We start from the raw sequence: 19741 nt of genomic DNA on the forward strand, positions 1-19741 counted from the left end.
TGGTGCACCAAGGGATTCGGTGATTGGCTGCAGCCAGGAGTGTAGCAATAGGGGGTGCAGTGGTAGTGTGCTGCATAAGAAGACACTGGTATTATAGAAATGCTGGTCAAGTTACACCTCTGGCTGGAGGGAAGGGGTTAGGTCAAGAATTTGGCATGGCGGGAGGGGGGGGTTGCCATTTCGCTTTTTGCCTCAGGCAGCATGAAGGGTATGTGCTTCCCTGCCCCCGGCCACAAAGCAGAGAGAAGGGGGCCCAAGCTGAACTCTTGCATCAGGGCCCATGAGCCTTTAGCTATGCCCCTGGCTATTACGTGATGTTGACGTGACATCACTGCTGCAGCCAGGTAAACAAATCCCAGCCGGGAGATCTGGAGCAGTCAGATCCCCTGTGCCTCCTGAAAGAGGGCAACCCCTTTATATGAACCTAAAATACATTAATATCACATACACTACGTTCAACTCAATAATATGTAAAATGAATTTGTAACTGATCATAAATAATCTAAAATGTAACAAAAAAACTAAAAAACTCTACTTTCCAAGTGCAACCACAGAGGCACGTGAGAGTTCTGCGATTTATGGAGCTAGAGCACCTCTACTGGGAAGTGATACCTTCCGGTAAGTAGAAATCTCTCAGCCTGCCAGCCTCGGGCACAGGCGATGCCTCTCCCCCCTGGTACACCCGTCCAGTATTAGTCTGAAAAGTGATTCTTTATGACGCTGGCACCAAACTATCACCAGTGAAAGGGTCTCATTTTTGACTGGCTGGATGCATTACTCACATGGGGGGAGGCTTCGGACAGAGAGCGGGCTGTACTACCACTGCTGGTCTAAATGGAGGCTGATTCATTCTATTTAGAAGAAAGAGCCGGCAGCTGTCATTTGTCCAAGTGTGTAATGGATCGCCTGCATTAAGGGAACATATTTTGTACGGGTGTAAAATATGACCTAATGACTGCACTAGTGGTGAGGGCTTCGACTTGGGAGTCATAAATGTTTGGTCTTGAGGGGCCATAAGAAAACATGAGCTTCCAGCACGGGTGGCGGCGCCCTCCCTGGGCCGAGCACACTCCCTTTTGAAGTGACAAAGGCTAATTCATGAATGAACGTCAAAAAAGAACTTGTTGTAGTTCAGAAAATCCCCTCCGTCCAGGAGTTTCCTATAACACACACAGCTCCTGGGTCTGAACTGTGGCCACGTGAACCGCCAGACGTACGAGAAGCGCACTTATCCCTACACACAAAATGCAAAGGGACACTGCCATATTTATGAAAGACGTGGTGGATGATACGGCCAGCTGGTTTGGAAGAAAATGGAGCTATGAAAGGCATGGCTAAATGATAATGGTGGCGCCAAGTACTAGTGCACGACTATCACGGTCACGGGTCTAGTGTGCCACGCCAAATGTATTGGTACTACTTGGCATACACCATCTTGATCCATTTGTGCCACATTAAAGGGGTTTTCCACAAATTTCATACTGATGACCTATCCTCAGGATAGGTCATCGGTATCTGATCGGTGGGGGTCTGACACTGGGGACCCCCGCCGATCATCTGTTTGACAAGGCACCGGTGCTCCTGAGGGTGCCGCAACGTCCTTCTCAAACAGCTGATCGGCAGGGATTCGGGGTGTCAGACCCCCACCCATCAGACACTTATGACCTATCCTGAGGATAGGTCATCAGTAGTAAAATCCTGGAAAACCCCTTTAAATGATTTTATATGATAGAAAACACAAGTCACTGCGTTATACTGCAGAATAAGGTATAAGCAATGGCGCCATATTTAAAAATGACATCTTTCTGAACGCCCAACATAATTTCCTACAGCACGGTACAAAGACTGCCGTCACATAGAATCTAAATATATATGCTGTGCATGATCGCCCATAGTTAGTGCCCAGAAAATGTGCCATGTTTCTGAGTTATAAGGCACATGAATCATTGGGCCCTGTTAATCAAAACTGACAGGAAACCTGGTTGTCAATAACAACCAATCAAAGCTCAGCTTCTATGTCTTAAACTGCTGTGGAAAAATGAAAGCTGCACTGTGATTGGTTGAAGTGGCCACAAGGCCAGTTTTGATAAATAAGGTCTTTGACCATTCATTTACTGACTTATAAGTTACAAATACTGGTGCTTAGATACCTGCTTAGATACACACATCAACAATATTTTGTATATTTTACGTCTAACCTACTATAAAGGATATAATGTATATAACCTGAAGCATATAGAGACTCCATTCATTTACTGATTTATGAATAAGTTTACAAATACTTGGGCTTAGATACCTGATTAGATACATACACTTTTGCATATGTTACCTCTTACCTACAATAAAGGATATAATGTATATAACTTGAAGTATATAGTGACTCCATTCATTTATTTATTTATCAATAAGTTACAAATACGTGGGCTTAGATACATGCTTAGATACATACAATACTTTGGCATATGTTACCTCTGACCTACCACATAGGATATGATGTATATAGCCTGCAGCTTATAGTGACTCCATTCATTTACTGACTATAGCAAACAGTGGGGCTTAGATACCTGCTTAGATACATACACTTTGGCATATGTTACCTCTGACCTACCATATAGGATATGATGTATATAGCCTGCAGCATATAGTGACTCCATTCATTTACTGACTGTAGCAAACAGTGGGGCTTAGATACCTGCTTAGAAGCATACATTACTGCTATTCCGTGTCTATAAATATGTATCACAAGAAGCATATAACAATGCCGTTCTTTTAAAAACGCTACAATGTGCTATAAACAGTGCTGCTTAGATACATACTTAGATACATGCTACTTGCTAACATACTCGCCAACCTAACGGGATATAACATGTGAATGAAGCATATGATGAATTTTATATAGGACCTGACAATATGCGAGAAATATATGTGCTTAGATACACACACAATACACTGTATGACATAAAGCAATAGACCTGCATAACATGAAGCAGACAGTGACTCCATTTATTGGATCATATGTCATAAATGTAAGCGCTTAGATACACGCTTAGATACACGCTTAGATACACACACTTGTCCCCGGTACATGTCACATCTTACCTACTGAACTGGTATAACAGGTACAGTATAAACCATGTAATACTGCATCCATTCACTGACCTGATAATCTGCTTGAAATCTAGGTGTTTAGATACCTGCTTAGATACCTGTATCCTGCTATGCCATATACCCACCAGCAGTAATGAGTAATGTCATGACTTCATTAATTACATGCTTGATGATGACCTGACAACCTGCTAACACTGTAGGTGCTTAGATACATGCTTAGATACATCCAGTTTAAGATATAATAGGTGTATAACAAATCATATAGAGTCCATTCATTCATGCACTGATAATGACTTATAGGAACTTAGATACACTCTGTCATTAGATACCTGCATCCTGGTCCTTAGTGCATGAAACTTAGATACACTCTACCCTTAGATACCTGCACCTTGGTCCTTAGTGTATAGAACTTAGATACACTCTGCCCTTAGATACCTGCACCCTGGTCCTTAGTGCATGGAACTTAGATACACTTTACCCTTAGATACCTACATCTTGGTCCTTAGTGCATGGAACTTAGATACACTCTAGCTTTAGATACCTGCACCCTGGTCCTTAGTGCATAGAACTTAGATACACTCTGCCCTTAGATACCTGCACCCTGGTCCTTAGTGCATGGAACTTAGATACACTTTACCCTTAGATACCTACATCTTGGTCCTTAGTGCATGGAACTTAGATACACTCTAGCTTTAGATAGCTGCACCCTGGTCCTTAGTGCATAGAACTTAGATACACTCTACCCTTAGATACCTGTACCCTGGTCCTTAGTGCATAGAACTTAGATACACTCTACCCTTAGATACATGCATCCTGGTCCTTAGTGCATAGAAATTAGATACACTCTACCCTTAGATACATGCATTCTGGTCCTTAGTGCATAGAACTTAGATACACTAGCCTTAGATACCTGCACCCTGGACGTTAGTGCATAGAACTTAGATACACTCTACCCTTAGATACCTGCACCCTGGTCCTTAGTGCATAGAACTTAGATACACTCTACCCTTAGATACCTGCACCCTGGTCCTTAGTGCATAGAACTTAGATACACTTTACCCTTAGATACCTGCACCCTGGACGTTAGTGCATAGAACTTAGATACAATCTACCCTTAGATACCTGCACCCTGGTCCTTAGTGCATAGAACTTAGATACACTAGCCTTAGATACCTGCACCCAGGTCCTTAGTGCATAGAACTTAGATACACTCTACCCTTAGATACCTGCACCCTGGTCCTTAGTGCATAGAACCTAGATACACTAGCCTTAGATACCTGCACCCTGGTCCTTAGTGCATAGAACTTAGATACAATCTACCCTTAGATACCTGCACCCTGGTCCTTAGTGCATAGAACTTAGATACACTAGCCTTAGATACCTGCACCCTGGTCCTTAGTGCATAGAACTTAGATACACTCTACCCTTAGATACCTGCACCCTGGTCCTTAGTGCATAGAACCTAGATACACTCTGCCCTTAGATACCTGCACCCTGGTCCTTAGTGCATAGAACTTAGATACACTTTACCCTTAGATACCTGCACCCTGGTCCTTAGGGCATAGAACTTAGATACACTTTACCCTTAGATACCTGCACCCTGGTCCTTAGTGTATAGAACTTAGATACACTAGCCTTAGATACCTGCACCCTGGACGTTAGTGCATAGAACTTAGATACACTTTACCCTTAGATACCTGCACCCTGGTCCTTAGTGCATAGAACTTAGATACACTCTACCCTTAGATACCTGCACCCTGGACGTTAGTGCATAGAACTTAGATACACTTTACCCTTAGATACCTGCACCCTGGTCCTTAGTGCATAGAACTTAGATACACTTTACCCTTAGATACCTGCACCCTGGTCCTTAGTGCATAGAACTTAGATACACTTTACCCTTAGATACCTGCACCCTGGTCCTTAGTGCATAGAACTTAGATACACTCTACCCTTAGATACCTGCACCCTGGACCTTAGTGCATAGAACTTAGATACACTAGCCTTAGATACCTGCACCCTGGACGTTAGTGCATAGAACTTAGATACACTTTACCCTTAGATACCTGCACCCTGGTCCTTAGTGCATAGAACTTAGATACACTTTACCCTTAGATACCTGCACCCTGGTCCTTAGTGCATAGAACTTAGATACACTTTACCCTTAGATACCTGCACCCTGGACCTTAGTGCATAGAACTTAGATACACTAGCCTTAGATACCTGCTCTCTGGACGTTAGTGGCTGCCCCTAAGTATGGCATGAAGGATATAGAGACTGCACTCATTGATCTGAATCTCTCTAAAAAATATACTGACTGTCTATAACCAGAGACATATACTGTAAGGTTGACTTGCCTCCATCTATACACTTCTGCATGCTTAGATACCTGCTTAGATACCCGCCGCCCCCTGCAGAGTGGGCTGTGTACTGTGTATTACATATAATGACTGCCTTCATCCCCGTGTGTAATGGATGGAATAAAATGTCTGCTCTGTCCGGGGACAGGACCGGTGCGGCACTCACCTGCTGCCTCCAGCCCGCCGTCCTCCTCAGCTCTGCGGTCCACCTGGTGAATGCGGGAGACACAGCCCGCCCCGCACCCTCCGCACACACACGGCCGGTGCAGCACATCTGGACAGGGGGCTGGACCGGAGGGAGGAGGCCGCTAGGGGGCGCTGCTCTGTCCGCTACCTGGGACACGCCGGCTCCAGCCAGGCTCACGTTACCTTCCCATTCAGGTTCAGCATCTCCTCAGTCTGACAAGCCGTGCCAGGGCAGTGCCCCTCCTGCAGCCGGGGAAGGGTGCCGCCTAACTAGTGGCACAGCTCCCACAGGCTGTCACCCAGCTTTCCTGGACTTCTGAAGGACACATTTGCTTTCAGTATGATAACAAATGTGTTAAGTGCAATGGCATCCATGTCGGTGTCAACCCAGCTTTTCCTGAGGCAGATACAGCAGTAATGTAGTTCCATCATAGGAACAGGAGATGACGGACCTCAGTGACCATAATGGTGTCCGTCTGGTTTCCGGCGTGGCGTCATTTTTACGGCATCATGCAACGGATCTTCCAGCGCAGATGTACATGAAGGCTATGGCTATGTTCACATTTGCATGGCTTCCATTAGTACATATGCACACAACCGTATCCGTTTGACGGTCCGCAAACCGCATATCTAAAAAATACAGATACCTTCTGCGTGCAATCCGCGTTTTTCTGAGTGCCCATTATCGAACTGGCTATTGTCTGACAACGTTCTATCTTTTGCTGGACGGACATACAGATGTTTTTTTTTTCCGGACCCATAGGAATGAAAGGGTCTGTGTGCGATCCGAAAAAAAAAAATGTGGATTGGGCGTGAACCCAAAATACAGTCGTGTGCATAACGCCTTATATCGTATGGGCGACGGATTTCTTTCTGTGATTTGTTTGCATTGAAGTTGATACCACAGAAATGTAAAGGATAGGACAACGTTTTTTAACCCATTACTTCTAGGATGGCGGCTATGACCCAAAAGCCTCCAACTCCAGACATTTAACCCCTTAAACACTGCGATCAATGTTGATTGTAGTCTTAAAGGGCCATGAGCTCCGGTGACAAAATCACTAAGGCTCCTGCCCTATTATAATGATTGCTGGTACGCGCTAACATCGACCAATACTTATTATTGTGCCTAGGCATAAAGCGGATTTTCATTCTCATATAAAGTGAATGACCTTTTAACTCTATTTTACGTCCAACCTGCTGTGCAAAATCATTTCTTACTATATCTTTACAGCGGTTAGAGCTCGGTTTTTACTGATACTGAGCTCAAAATCCCCCTCATAGATCTGTCACTGGCAGTGCAGCATAGTATGCAGCTGTCCTATTAGCCCAAACGCACAAAAAATACAGTGCCTTGAATAAGTATTCATACCCCTTGAACGTTTTATTTTATTGGGATTTTTATTGGGACACAAAGTAGCAAGTATGTGTGAAGTGAAAAGAAAATGATACATGGTTTTCCACATTTTTTATAAATTAAAATCTGGAAAGTGTAGCGTGCATTTGTATTCAGCCCCGTGAGTCAATACTTTGTAGGACCACCTTTCGCTGCAATTAATGGCTGCAGGTCCTTTGGGGTATGTCTCTACCAGCTTTGCACATCTAGAGACTGAAATGTTTGCCATTCTCAATAGGATTTAGGTCTGTACTTTGGGCGATTCTAATACAGTGCCTTGCAAAAGTATTCACCCCCCTTGACTTTTTTCGTATTTTGGTGCCTCAAAACCTGGAATTAACATGGATTGTTGGAGGATTTGCATCATGTAATTTACAGAACATGCCCAGAATTTTGAAGAGTTTTTTAATTTATTTATTGTGAAGCAAACAACAAATAGGACAAAATACCAGAAAAAGTCAATGTGCATAACTATTCACCCCCCTAAAGTCAATACTTTGTAGAACCACCTTTTGCGGCAATCACAGCTCCAAGTCACTTTGGATAAGTCTCTATGAGCTTGCCACATCTTTCCACTGGGATTTTTGCCCATTCCTCCTTCCAGAACTGCTCCAGCTCCTTCAAGTTGGATGGTTCGCGCTTGTGAACAGCAATCTTTAAGTCTGACCACAGATTTTCTATTGGATTGAGATCTGGGCTTTGACTAGGCCATTCCAACATATTTACATGTTTCCTCTTAAACCACTCAAGTGTTGCTTTAGCAATGTGTTTGGGGTCACATTCCAGCATTGTTCTGCTGGAAGGTGAACCTCCGTCCTAGCCTCAAATCACGCACAGAGTGGTACAGGTTTTGCTCAAGAATATCTCTGTATTTAGCACCATCCATCTTTCCCTCAACTCTAACCAGTTTCCCAGTCCTGGCTGCTGAAAAACATCCCCACAGCATGATGCTGCCATCACCATGTTTCACTGTGGGGATGGTGTTCTTTGGGTTATGTGATGTGTTGGGTTTGCGCCAGACATAGCTTTTTCTTTGATGGCTGAAAAGTTCAATTTTAGTCTCATCAGACCAGAGCACCTTCCTCCATACATTTTGGGAGTCTCCCACATGCCTTTTCGCAAACTCACAACGTGCCTTTTTGTTTTTAGCTGAAAGTAATGGCTTTCTTCAGACCACTCTGCCATAAAGCCCAACTCTATGGCGCGTACGGCTTATTGTCATCCTATGTACAGATACTTCAGTCTCTGCTGTGGAACTCTGCAGCTCCTCCAGGGTTACCTTAAGTCTCTGTGCTGCCTCTTGGATTAATGCCCTCTTTGCCCGGTCCGTGAGTTTTGGTGGGCGTCCATCTCTTGGCAGGTTTGCTGTTGTGCCATGTTCTTTCCATTTGGTTATGATACATTTGATGGTGCTCCTGGGGATCATTAAAGATTTGGATATATTTTTATAACCTAACCCTGACTTGTACTTCTCAACAACATTGTCCCTTACTTGTTTGGAGAGTTCCTTGGTCTTCATGGCAGTGTTTGGTTAGTGATGCCTCTTGCTTAGGCGTTGCAGCCTCTGGGGCCTTTCAAAAAAAGTGTGTATATGTAATGACAGATCATGTGTGTCACACCGGTGACAGGTTTTAGAAGGTCTGAAAGATTATCTGCACATTAGTGATCTGACAGCCTCTTTTCGTTTCACTTTGTCTGTGTGTTGCTTGTATGTCCACACCTCCTGTTCAGGTGTGGATCTTGTGACCTTTACCTCCCCCTATTTAGTCTGACTTTACCCATCACTCCTTGCTCTGGATAGCTTCATTTGGTTTTGGAAGAGCTGGAGTGTGGTTCTTGTTGAAGTCCTGATCATCCATCATCCATCATCCTTAGAAGTTAAGTGTTCCGCTTGTTGTGTTTTGTATTCCCCCCTTTGTTGTTTACTAGGCCTCAGCGAGACGCTGGTTCCTTTACCAGGGAAGGAGCGGGTTGTCTCTGCGCTGTCATTACCTTTAGGGCATCCGAGGGCCACCAGGGTTTTCTAGGTTCCTGTGTATGGGCATCTCTACCATCGAGAGTGCCCATACAGATAGGAGTTAGGGCCAGGAGCAGGGTTTTATAGGTGGTGACCCTTTTCCTTCCCTAGCGGTGAGGCCTAGTGTATTTTCCCTTCCTTCTTGTTGTCTTTTGGTGTTCTCCCCTACTACATCCGTGACAATGTGACACTTAGATTGCACACAGGTGGACTTCATTTCACTAATTATGTGACTTCGAAAGGTAATTGGTTGCGCTAGAGATTTTTATGGGCTTCCTGAAAAAGGGGGTGAATACATACGCACATGCCAATTTTCTGTTTTCTATTTCTAAACAATAGTTTTATTTATATATTTTTCTCATTTCACTTCACCAACTTAGACTATTGTGTTCTGGTCTATCACATAAAAATTCAGATTAACAAAACATTGACCTTAAGTCTGTAATGTAACAAAATACGAAAAAAGTCAAGGGGGGTGAATACTTTTGCAAGGCACTGTACATGAATAGGCTTCTAACCATTCCATTGTAGCTCTGGCTGTATGTTTAGGGTAATTGTCCTGCTGGAAGGTGAACCTCCACCCCAGTCTCAAGTCTTTTGCAGCCTCTTCCAAGTTTTCCTCGAGGATTGTCCTGTGTTAAGCTCCATCCATCTTCCCATCTTGAACTAAGCCAACAGCAACAACGTTATAATCGTAGGCTCAATTGGAGAGGGAGAGGTCGGAATAGGGGCAGATACAGAAACTCAGATTTTAGAGGTAGCTCAAGGGCTAATCAACCCACGCTACCTCATCAATCTAAACAATAGATGCCTCAGAACATTCAGTTTGTGGATCCAGTGAGAAAGGAAACAAGAACAATCAGAGGGAGTGGAGGAATCATCTGCCTCCTTTTGTGCATCAGCACAATCCTCCTCGTCTACCAACCACATTACTTTTTTAGGTCAAATGCCAACAAACACGTATGCACTACTAAGGGACAGACTTCATCCTCCCAAAAAACCTCACTATATTAAATCTGTCAGGGGTACTTTATCGAAAACTGAGGTGGCTATCTTAGAAAAAGTACTATCTTACATACCAACGACCTGCTTTAACCTTTTTGACTGGGTCAAGGACCTTCATCTCTTTACTAGAAAACTGAGATGGCGAAAAATTTCCCGTCTATAGATCAAAAAGGGTGTTCTGAGCTAGGATTAGAAACAGAGAATTTACAGAGGTTGGACATATTAGTTGAATTATTAAATGAGGAGGAACATACCAAAGGGATATGGTCCCTTCAAAGCACTCAGGAATAAAAGCACTAAAATGCCTCCTAAGACTTTAAGTGAGGCCAATATAGACCTATTCCTGAGATCAGTGATTAGGGATTTAGAAAATATCTACCCTACTGAAAGTAAAAAGAACTACTCTCAAACAGAGATGGAAGCTTTGAAACAACTAAGTAACAGTAAGAACATAGTGATAAAGCCCTTAGACAAGGGGGGGCAACATCACGATTCTTACACTCCATCCATATAAGGAAATGTGTCTTTCCCTTCTAATGGATAACCACAACTATGAGCGACTCAAGGCGGACCCTACTAACATGGACTGAATTAATGCAAATACTGCAGGCGGCCTTTGAACATAAACTTATTGATCGTAACGAATTTGAATATCTTAGACCTTCGTTTCCTAGGACAGCCACTTTCTACGCACTCCCAAAAATACATAAAGGCCTAAATTCTCTCAAGGGACGGCCAATTGTGTCAGGCATTGACTCCCTGACCCAGAACGCTGGTACATATATTGATCAAGTACTGCGCCCCTTTGTTGTGGCCTTACCATCGTACCTAAGGGACACCACTGATCTCCTCCGGCATTTGGAGGGGGTTATTATTTAATCAGATGTATGGTTGGCCTCTATTGACATAGAGGCCCTATACACATCGATCCCACATAACAAGGGTCTGGCAGCTGTAAAATTTTTCCTGGACTCAAGATCCAAGGATCTCTTTGAACATAATCACTTTGTGATCCAATTGTTGAATTTCATCCTACCGATAATTACTTTGTCTTTGAGAGCTAATTCTACCACCAGCTCAGGGGTAACGCGATAGGTAGCCCCTGTGCGCCCACTTACGCCAACTTACTCTTGGGCTGGTGGGAGGAGACCATCGTCTTTTCTGACTCTTTAGTTCACTGGACCAAGTATATCACACTTTGGTCCAGATTTATTGAGGACATTCTACTTCTATGATCAGGCACTGAAGTGGAATTCAAATTGTTCATAAATCAATTAAATTCAAACCATATTGGTCTGTACTTCAGATCCGAGCTCCAAAGCAACCGTATAACTTTTCTGGACATTCAGATTGAACGGGGAGAGAATAATTTTATTAAGAGGACCCTATACCGTAAAAATACGTCAACTAATAGTCTGTTGAGATGGGACAGCTCTCACCCAAATCCATTAACCCCTTAAGGACCGGGCTCATTTTCCCCTTAAGGACCAGGCCATTTTTTGCAAATCTGACCAGTGTCACTTTATGTGTGAATAACTTTAAAACGCTTTTACTTATCCAGGCCATTCTGAGATATTTTTTTCGTCACATATTGTACTTCACGACACTGGTAAAATGGAGTAAAAAAAATTCATTTTTATTTATAAAATAAATACCAAATTTACCAAAAATTTAGAATAATTTGAAAATTTTCAAGTTTAAATTTCTCTACTTCTATAATACATAGTAATACCTCCAAAAATAGTTATTAATTTACATTCCCCATATGTCTACTTCCTGTTTGGATCATTTTGGGAATGCCATTTTATTTTTTGGGGACGTTACAAGGCTTAGAAGTTTAGAAGCAAATCTTGAAATTTTACAGAAATTTTCCAAAACCCACTTTTTAAGGACCAGTTCAGGTCTGAAGTCACTTTGTGAGGCTTACATAATATAAACCACCCAAAACTATACCTCTCAAGGTATTCAAAACTGATTTTTACAAACTTTACTAACCCTTTAGGTGTTCCACAAGAGTTAATGGCAAATGGAGATAAAATTTCAGAATTTTAAATTTTTGGGCAAATTTTCCATTTTAATAAATTTTTTCTAGTAACAAAGCAAGGGTTAACAGCCAAACAAAACTCATATTTATGGCCCTGATTCTGTAGTTTGCAGAAACACCCCATATGTGGTCGTAAACTGCTGTACACGCACACGGCAGGGCACAGAAGGAAGGGAACGCCATATGGTTTCCGGAAGGCAGATTTTGCTGGACTGGTTTATTTACACCATGTCCCATTTGATGCACCGCTACAGTAGAAACTCCAAAAAAGTGACCCCATTTTGGAAACTACGGGATAAGGTGGCAGTTTTGTTGGTACTATTTTAGGGTAAATATGATTTTTGGTTGCTCTATATTACACTTTTTTGGAGGCAAGGTAACAAAAAATTTAAATTCTGAAATTTCATCTCCATTTGCAAATAACTCTTGTGGAACACCAAAAGGGTTAACAAAGTTTGTAAAATCAGTTTTGAATACCTTGAGGGGTTTTGTTTCTTATATGGAGTCACATTTTTGGAGTTTCTACTCTAAGGGTACATCAGGCGTTCTTCAAATGGGACATGGTGTCAAAAAACCAGAACAGCAAAATCTGCCTTCCAAAAACCATATGGCGTTCCCTTCCTTCTGTGCCCTGCCGTTTGGCCATACAGCAATTTACGACCACATATGGGGTGTTTCTGCAAACTACAGAATCAGGGCAATAAATATTGAGTTTTGTTTGGCTGTTAACCCTTGCTTTGTTACTGGAAAAATGGATTAAAATGGAAAATTTGCAAAAAAAATAGCTGTTTTGGGACCGTTTTTATTTTTTGTTATTTACATTGTTGATCTGACACATTAGACTGTGTGCTATTTCTATAGAGAAGGTTGTTACAGACGTGACAATACCAAATATAACTACTTTTTGGGGGGTTTGTTTCAGTTTTACATAATAAAGCATTTTTGAAAATCATTTTTAGTTTCTCCACATTCTGAAAGTCATACTTAAATTTTTATTTTTTGGGCGACTGTCTTATGTAGGGGCTAATTTTTTTGCGGGATGAGATGTCGGTTTGATTGGCACTATCTTGGGGTGCATATGACATTTTGGTCACTTGCTATTACACTTTTTATGATGTAAGGTGACAAAAATGGCTTTTGACACCGTATTTATATTTTTTCTTTTGCCGTGTTCACCTGAGGGGTTAGGTCATGTGTTATTTTTATAGAGCAGGTTTTTACGGACGTGGCGATACCTAATATGTATACTTTATTTTATTTATTTAAGTTTTACACAATAATATCACCATAGTCTGAGAGCCATATTTTTTTTTTTTTTTTTTTTCGAGATTATCCTATGTAGGGGCTCATTTTTTGAGGGATGAGATGGCGGTTTGATTGGTACTATTTTGGGGGGTATATAACTTTTTGATCACTTGATATTACGCTTTTTGTGATGTGAGGTCACAAAAATGACTTTTTTGACACTGTTTTTATTTTATTTTTTTACGGTATTTACCTTAGAGGTTAGGTCATGTGTTCTTACGGACACGTTGATACCTAATATGTATAGTTTTTTTTAATTTATTTTACTTTAACACAATAACAGCATTTAAAAAAAATAATAATCATGTTTTAGTGTCTCCATAGTCTGAGAGCCATATTTGTTTACTTTTTAGGCGATTGTCTTATATAGGTACCATTTTGGCGTACATACGACTTTTTTGATCACTTTTATTAACTTTTTTGGGAAGTAAGGGGGGCAAAATTAAATTTCATCATAGTTTTTATTTTTTATGGTGTTCACCGTGCGGGGAAAGTAACATGACCGTTTCATAGATCAGGTCATTACGAATGCAGTGATATCAAACATGTGTAGTGCATTTTATTTTTTTAATTTTTAATCAGTGATAAATGTGTTTTTTTATTTTTACTTTTTTTTCACATTTTTTTTTTGACCCAGACCCACTTGGTTCTTGAAGATCCATTGGGTCTGATGTCTGTATAATACAATACAGTACTCTATATAGTGTACTGTACTGTACTTTCACTTTACACTTAGTCTGATCAGACTCCTGCCTTTAGCAGAAGTCTGATCAGACTTAGCCTTACCATGGCAAGCCGGAAGCCTGTGAAGGTGTCCGGTTGCCATGGTAACCATCACCTGCTGCCACAACAGATGATGATCCCTCTGTAATCCCGTCAAGAATCGGGGGCTGATGGGAGAGGGAGCTCCCTCCCTGTTAACCCCTTCCATACAGCGGTCCCTGCGGAAGGGGTTAAACGGCTGACATCTGTGCCAGCACAAATGTCAGCCGTTTCAAGCAGAGCGTCAACAATGATACTCTGCTAACTGCTCCGCCATCCTGAGAGAGGGGGCGGGCGGATGATAGCGCGCCCACCCCCCGACCGCCAGCACCGCCCGCACCGCCCGCACCGCCCGCACTCCCCCCCCCGCACAGCCCACCATAAAATAACAAGGAGGGCTGCAGGGGGGGGTTAAAAATGAAAAGATCTGTCATTGTGAAGTTTCACGAACCTCGGGAATCCGAAATTTCCAAAAGCGCTGCAAACCGCAGGTCTGAATTGACCTGCGGTTTGCAGCGATCGCCGATACGGGGGGGGGGGGTCACAGGACCCCCCTCGGCATTGTCACAGAGTGCCTGCTGAATGATTTCAGCAGGCACTCTGTTCCGATCACCGCCCGCCATACACAGGGAAATACACAGGGCGTACGCGTCCTTAAGTACCGGGCCATCAGGCGTACGCCCTGTGTCCCCAAGAGGTATCCCTAAGGGGTAAAAAGAGGTATCCCTAAGGGGCAGTTCTTGAGGGTCCGCAGAAACTGCTCAGAGCAAGATGATTTCAGAGTGGAGGCATCCAAACTGTTTGATCGTTTCAAACAGAGAGGTTACCCAGACCTATGTCTATATGAGGCGTGGAGCAATGCTAATTTAGTTGATCGCTCCACTCCAACCTAAAAAGAAGGAACATTCACATAAGACGATTAGGGTCTTTAGTACATATGACACCGAATCCAAACAAGTACACAACATATTAAGGTTACTTTCACACTAGTGTTGTTTGAATCCGGCGGGCAATTCTGTCACCAGAACTACGCGCCAGATCCGGAAAAACGTGTGAAAACAGATTACATTTGAATCCTGATCAGGATTCTGATCACAATGAAAAAATGCATTGGAAAAAACGGATCTCCCATTTATGGACATTTTTCGGGTTTAACATGCAAAAGCCGGATCGGGTTTGACGGAAAACACACGGCGCCGGATCCGGAATTAATGCAAGTCAATGGGAAAAATGCCAGATCCGGCGTTCAGTCAAAGTGTTCCGGATTTTTGGTCAGAGGTAAAAATACAACATGCTACGGTTTTCTGAAAAGCCTGATCAGTAAAAAAGACTTAACTGGATGCATCCTGATGCATTCTGAACGGAATGCTCTCCATTCAGAATGCATGGGGATAAAATTGATCAGTTCTTTTCCGGATTTGAGCCTCTAGGACAGAACTCAGCGCCGGAAAAGAAAAACGCTAGTGTGAAAGTACCCTAGGCCGCTACTGGTGACTATTAAAAACAGACCCTGACCTGGACAAATTTCTCCCTAACAGTCCAGCTATTACCTTTAGACGCGGTCGAAGTAAAGGGGACACACTTGTTCATAGCCATCTAGAAACCCCAATAGACAGTACCTGGTTTCAGAATAGGAGCACAGGCACCTTTAGATGTGGAAAGTGCAAAGCGTGCCCTTCTATCTCCACGGGTAACACATTCATGAACAGTTCACAAAAAAAGCCTTCACAGCACGCAGCTTTGCGAACTAATACGACAGGAGTAGTCTATCTGGCACAATGTGATTGCAGATTAAAATATGTAGGCAAAACTTGTAGAGCCTTTAAAAAATGCATCCTAGAACATATAGGAGAAATACGGAACAGACGTGACAAACCACTAGCAAGACATATTTTACTGCACCACGACGGTAATATCAAATCTATACACTTTTCAATGATTGAAACGATCAAACCATCGGTACGAGGGGGAAACCTGGACAAAATTCTGAGACAGAAAGAGTCCAGGTGGATCTACACCCTTAAGAGGACAACACCTTGGGGGATAAATGAAGAGATCGACTTTGCGTGTTTTCTCTAATACAGTGGCGTAGGGATCGCCATAGCAACCATGGGGGCCCGTCCGGACCGCATTCAGTTTTTTAAATTTTTATTAGCACACACATACACTACACACAGGCAGCGGCGTAACTACCGGGGAAGCAGCTGCTTCGGGGCCCGGCGCCCCGGCAGCGTGTGTGACAGTTTATTTTCAAGTTAGTTAAATATTGATTCTTGTCTTAATGTTCAGGGCCCCTTCACAGCAGCAGCGGCTGACCAGGCCCCCTCGCTAATGTGATCTAATCTTACTGTCTCCTAAAGTCTCCTGATGTGTCTGGGATTCGAACCCACAACCTCCAATGTATCAGTGGCAAAGCATTTACCCACACAGCCATAAAGGAGGCATTGCAACTGATTGAAAAAATATGAGACTTCTACTGTTATAGCTGGCTAAGTGTACATCTATACACATGACAGCTGCCCCAACACACCCAGCACTGCTATATCTCTATATGACAGCTGTCCCAGCACACTCAGCTCTGCTATATCTCTATATATGAGCAGCTGTCATGTGTATAGCTGTACACCTAGCCAGCTATAACAGTAGAACTCTCATATTTTTTCAGTCAGCAGCAAGGCAGCTCTTATGGTCTTGTGGTTAGGTGCTTTGCCTCTGATACAGAAGGTCGTGGGTTCGAATCCCAGCAGGACATACAGGGCGGGACACAGGAAGAGGCCGCATCGCTGACATGGAGGTAAGTAGAAGTGTTTATTTTTTTTTTTTAATACAGACTGTTACTGCCATGGGGGGAGCGGGGGGCACTTGATACTGGCACATGGGGGAGGGGGGTTGGCACCTGATACTGGCACCTGATACTGGCACCTGGGGGGGTTGGCACCTGATACTGGCACATGGGGGGGGAGAGGCACCTGATACTGGCACATGGGGGGGGGAGGGGTTGGCACCTGATACTGGCACCTGGGGGGAGGGGGGGTTGGCACCTGATACTGGCACATGGGGGGGGAGAGGCACCTGATACTGGCACATGGGGGAGAGAGGCACCTGATACTGGCACCTGGGGGGGTTGGCACCTGATACTGGCACCTGGGGGGGAGAGAGGCACCTGATACTGGCACATGGGGGGGGAGAGGGGTTGGCACCTGATACTGGCACATGGGGGGGAGGGAGAGAGGCACTCAATACTGGCACTTTTTTGTGGGGGGGGGAGATGGCACTATGATACTGGGACATGGGGGGGAGGAGAGAGGCACTTGATACTGGCATGTGGGGGGGGGTTGGCACTTGATACTGGCACATGGGTGGGTTTGGCACTATGATACTGGCATATGGGGGGAGAGAGGCACTTGATACTGGCACTTTTTTGGGGGCGGAGATGGCACTATGATACTGGGACATGGGGGGGAAGAGAGAGGCACTTGATACTGGCACATGGGGGGGTTTGGCACTATGATACTGGCACATGGGGGGTGGGAAGGAGAGAAGCACTTGATACTGGCACATTGGGGGGGAGATGGCACTATGATACTGGGACATGTGGGGGGGAGGAGAGAGGCACTTGATACGGGCACATGATGGGGGGGCATCTATGGGGACACTTACTGGCACATTATTGGGGGGCATCTAGGCCGGCAGCCTATCAGAGGCCGGACACGGAGGGGCATCTACTGGGGCACTATATATGGGGCATTTTATACTGGTACATTATGGGGGGCACTAGCAGGATGGGGGGAGAGGAGCACTATGGGGGAATTTACTGGGGGCACTATATAGGGGTATTTTATACTGGGACATTATGGGGGCACTATGGGGACATTAGCTCAACTGGGGGCATTACAAGGGGGTATTTTTGCACTGTCACATTATAAGGAGAATTATTACTATTGGGGGGGGGGGCATTATAGTGGGCTTTATTACTCCCCCATGGTATGACCCCCTAGTAGCAGCACCAGCCTCTCCCTGCTCTGCTATCCCTCTGCCCCTTCTCCAAATCCTTATTATGAAATCTTTCTCATTAGGATAAAGCACAACATCAGCTCCGCCGAGCCGCCGGCCAAGTGTTAAAGTGGTGTCCGAGATCCCCAAGGGTCAAGTAACTGTAAGTTTTCATATGAAATATGTTTATGTTATACACATATAGCATCCACTGTGCCACACAATATACAGTATACCGCTACACTGTGCCAAAGGAGTGGGGTTTACACAGGAGGAGGGAGGTGCGAAGCACGCTTGGGGGGGCCCTTACAAATATTTGCTGTGGGGCCCAGTCACTTCTAGTTACGCCCCTGCTCTAATAGTCCATGTTCATTTATATTATGAAGAGTATCAAAGGTTATTGGGGCCTGTAGCTGACCCCTTTTTTCTCTTTATAATGGCGAGATACCCCACTCTTCTCCATAACTTTTTATTTCAGTGCAACCCTTATTGTTTACCTGGTTGCCGTGTTTAATTAATGTTTTATTTATTTATCTTTTCTGGTTATGTTTCTTCATCTTTTCTCTACAACATCATCTCTATCTGTTTAACAATGTCACCTTCCCCGTGCTTCACCTCATGAATAAACAATAACATCTACCCCTTCATAGAACCATCATGTGAGGACAGGACGACAAGCACAGCCAGGGTAGGGCTATACTACCACTTCTATTGACGTGGCTCAGTCATTTAAACTGACTCAGCACCAATGTAAATATGTGCTGAAGCGCTCCCAGCACAGAGCGGTCCTGCGCACTGCACAACAGATGCCAGGAGACCATTCCCGATCCACCTTGGTGACACAGCAAACACACAGCGCCTCATCTATACACAGGTAATCTAAGGGACAGTTTTTGCCATACAGGGGGAGCAGAGATTAAGTGCGGGTTGATATTTACTTTGCACATTACCTCATAGGTGGCTGTGTCACAGGTTACCAATCGGTTTCCTCGTATTGATATACTAGGCATTAGAACCTCATCTGTTTTCTGGCTGACATGCAAATAGACGTCTGGTTGTAATCCCTTATCACAACATATAGTGCCTCATCTATATACAGGTACTTTAATTAGCAAGATTTGCCATATATGGGGGGTTGATATGATTATTTGGTTACCTTTGGTCTCATCTGACCAGAGCACCTTCTTCCACATATTTGCTGTGTCCCCTGGCTTGTGGCAAACTGCAAACAGGACTTTTTATGCCTTGCTTTCCAAAAATTGCTTTCTTTTTGCCACTCTTCCATAAACACCAGATTTGTGGAGTACACGACTAATAGTTGTCCTGGGGACAGATTCTCCCACTTGAGCAGTGGACCTCTTCAGCTCCTCTAGAGTGACCATGGGCCTCTTGGCTGCTTCTCAAATTAGTGCTCTCCTTGCCTGGGCTGTCAGTTTAGGTGGATGGCCATGTCTTGGTAGGTTTGCAGTTGTGCCATATTCCTTCCTAACCCTGCGTTACACTTCTCCACAACTTTATCCCTGACCTGTCTGATGTGTTCCTTGGTTTTCATGATGCTGTTTGAT

The 19741-nt window shown here is 43.8% G+C and overlaps 1 protein-coding gene across 1 annotated transcript in view; it reads right to left on the reverse strand.

The window, feature by feature from the left end:
• The window catches only part of ZNF385C (zinc finger protein 385C), a 321616-nt gene extending 315917 nt beyond the window's left edge, over window positions 1-5699 (reverse strand). Inside the window, exon 1 of the mRNA XM_040436170.1 lies at window positions 5635-5699. The gene's annotated coding sequence lies outside the window, so the exon portion shown is untranslated. The remainder of the gene's footprint in view (window positions 1-5634) is intronic.
• Window positions 5700-19741: the final 14042 nt, after the last annotated feature.

This window comes from Bufo bufo, chromosome 6 (assembly GCF_905171765.1).
Source record: "Bufo bufo chromosome 6, aBufBuf1.1, whole genome shotgun sequence".
NCBI lineage: Eukaryota > Metazoa > Chordata > Amphibia > Anura > Bufonidae > Bufo > Bufo bufo.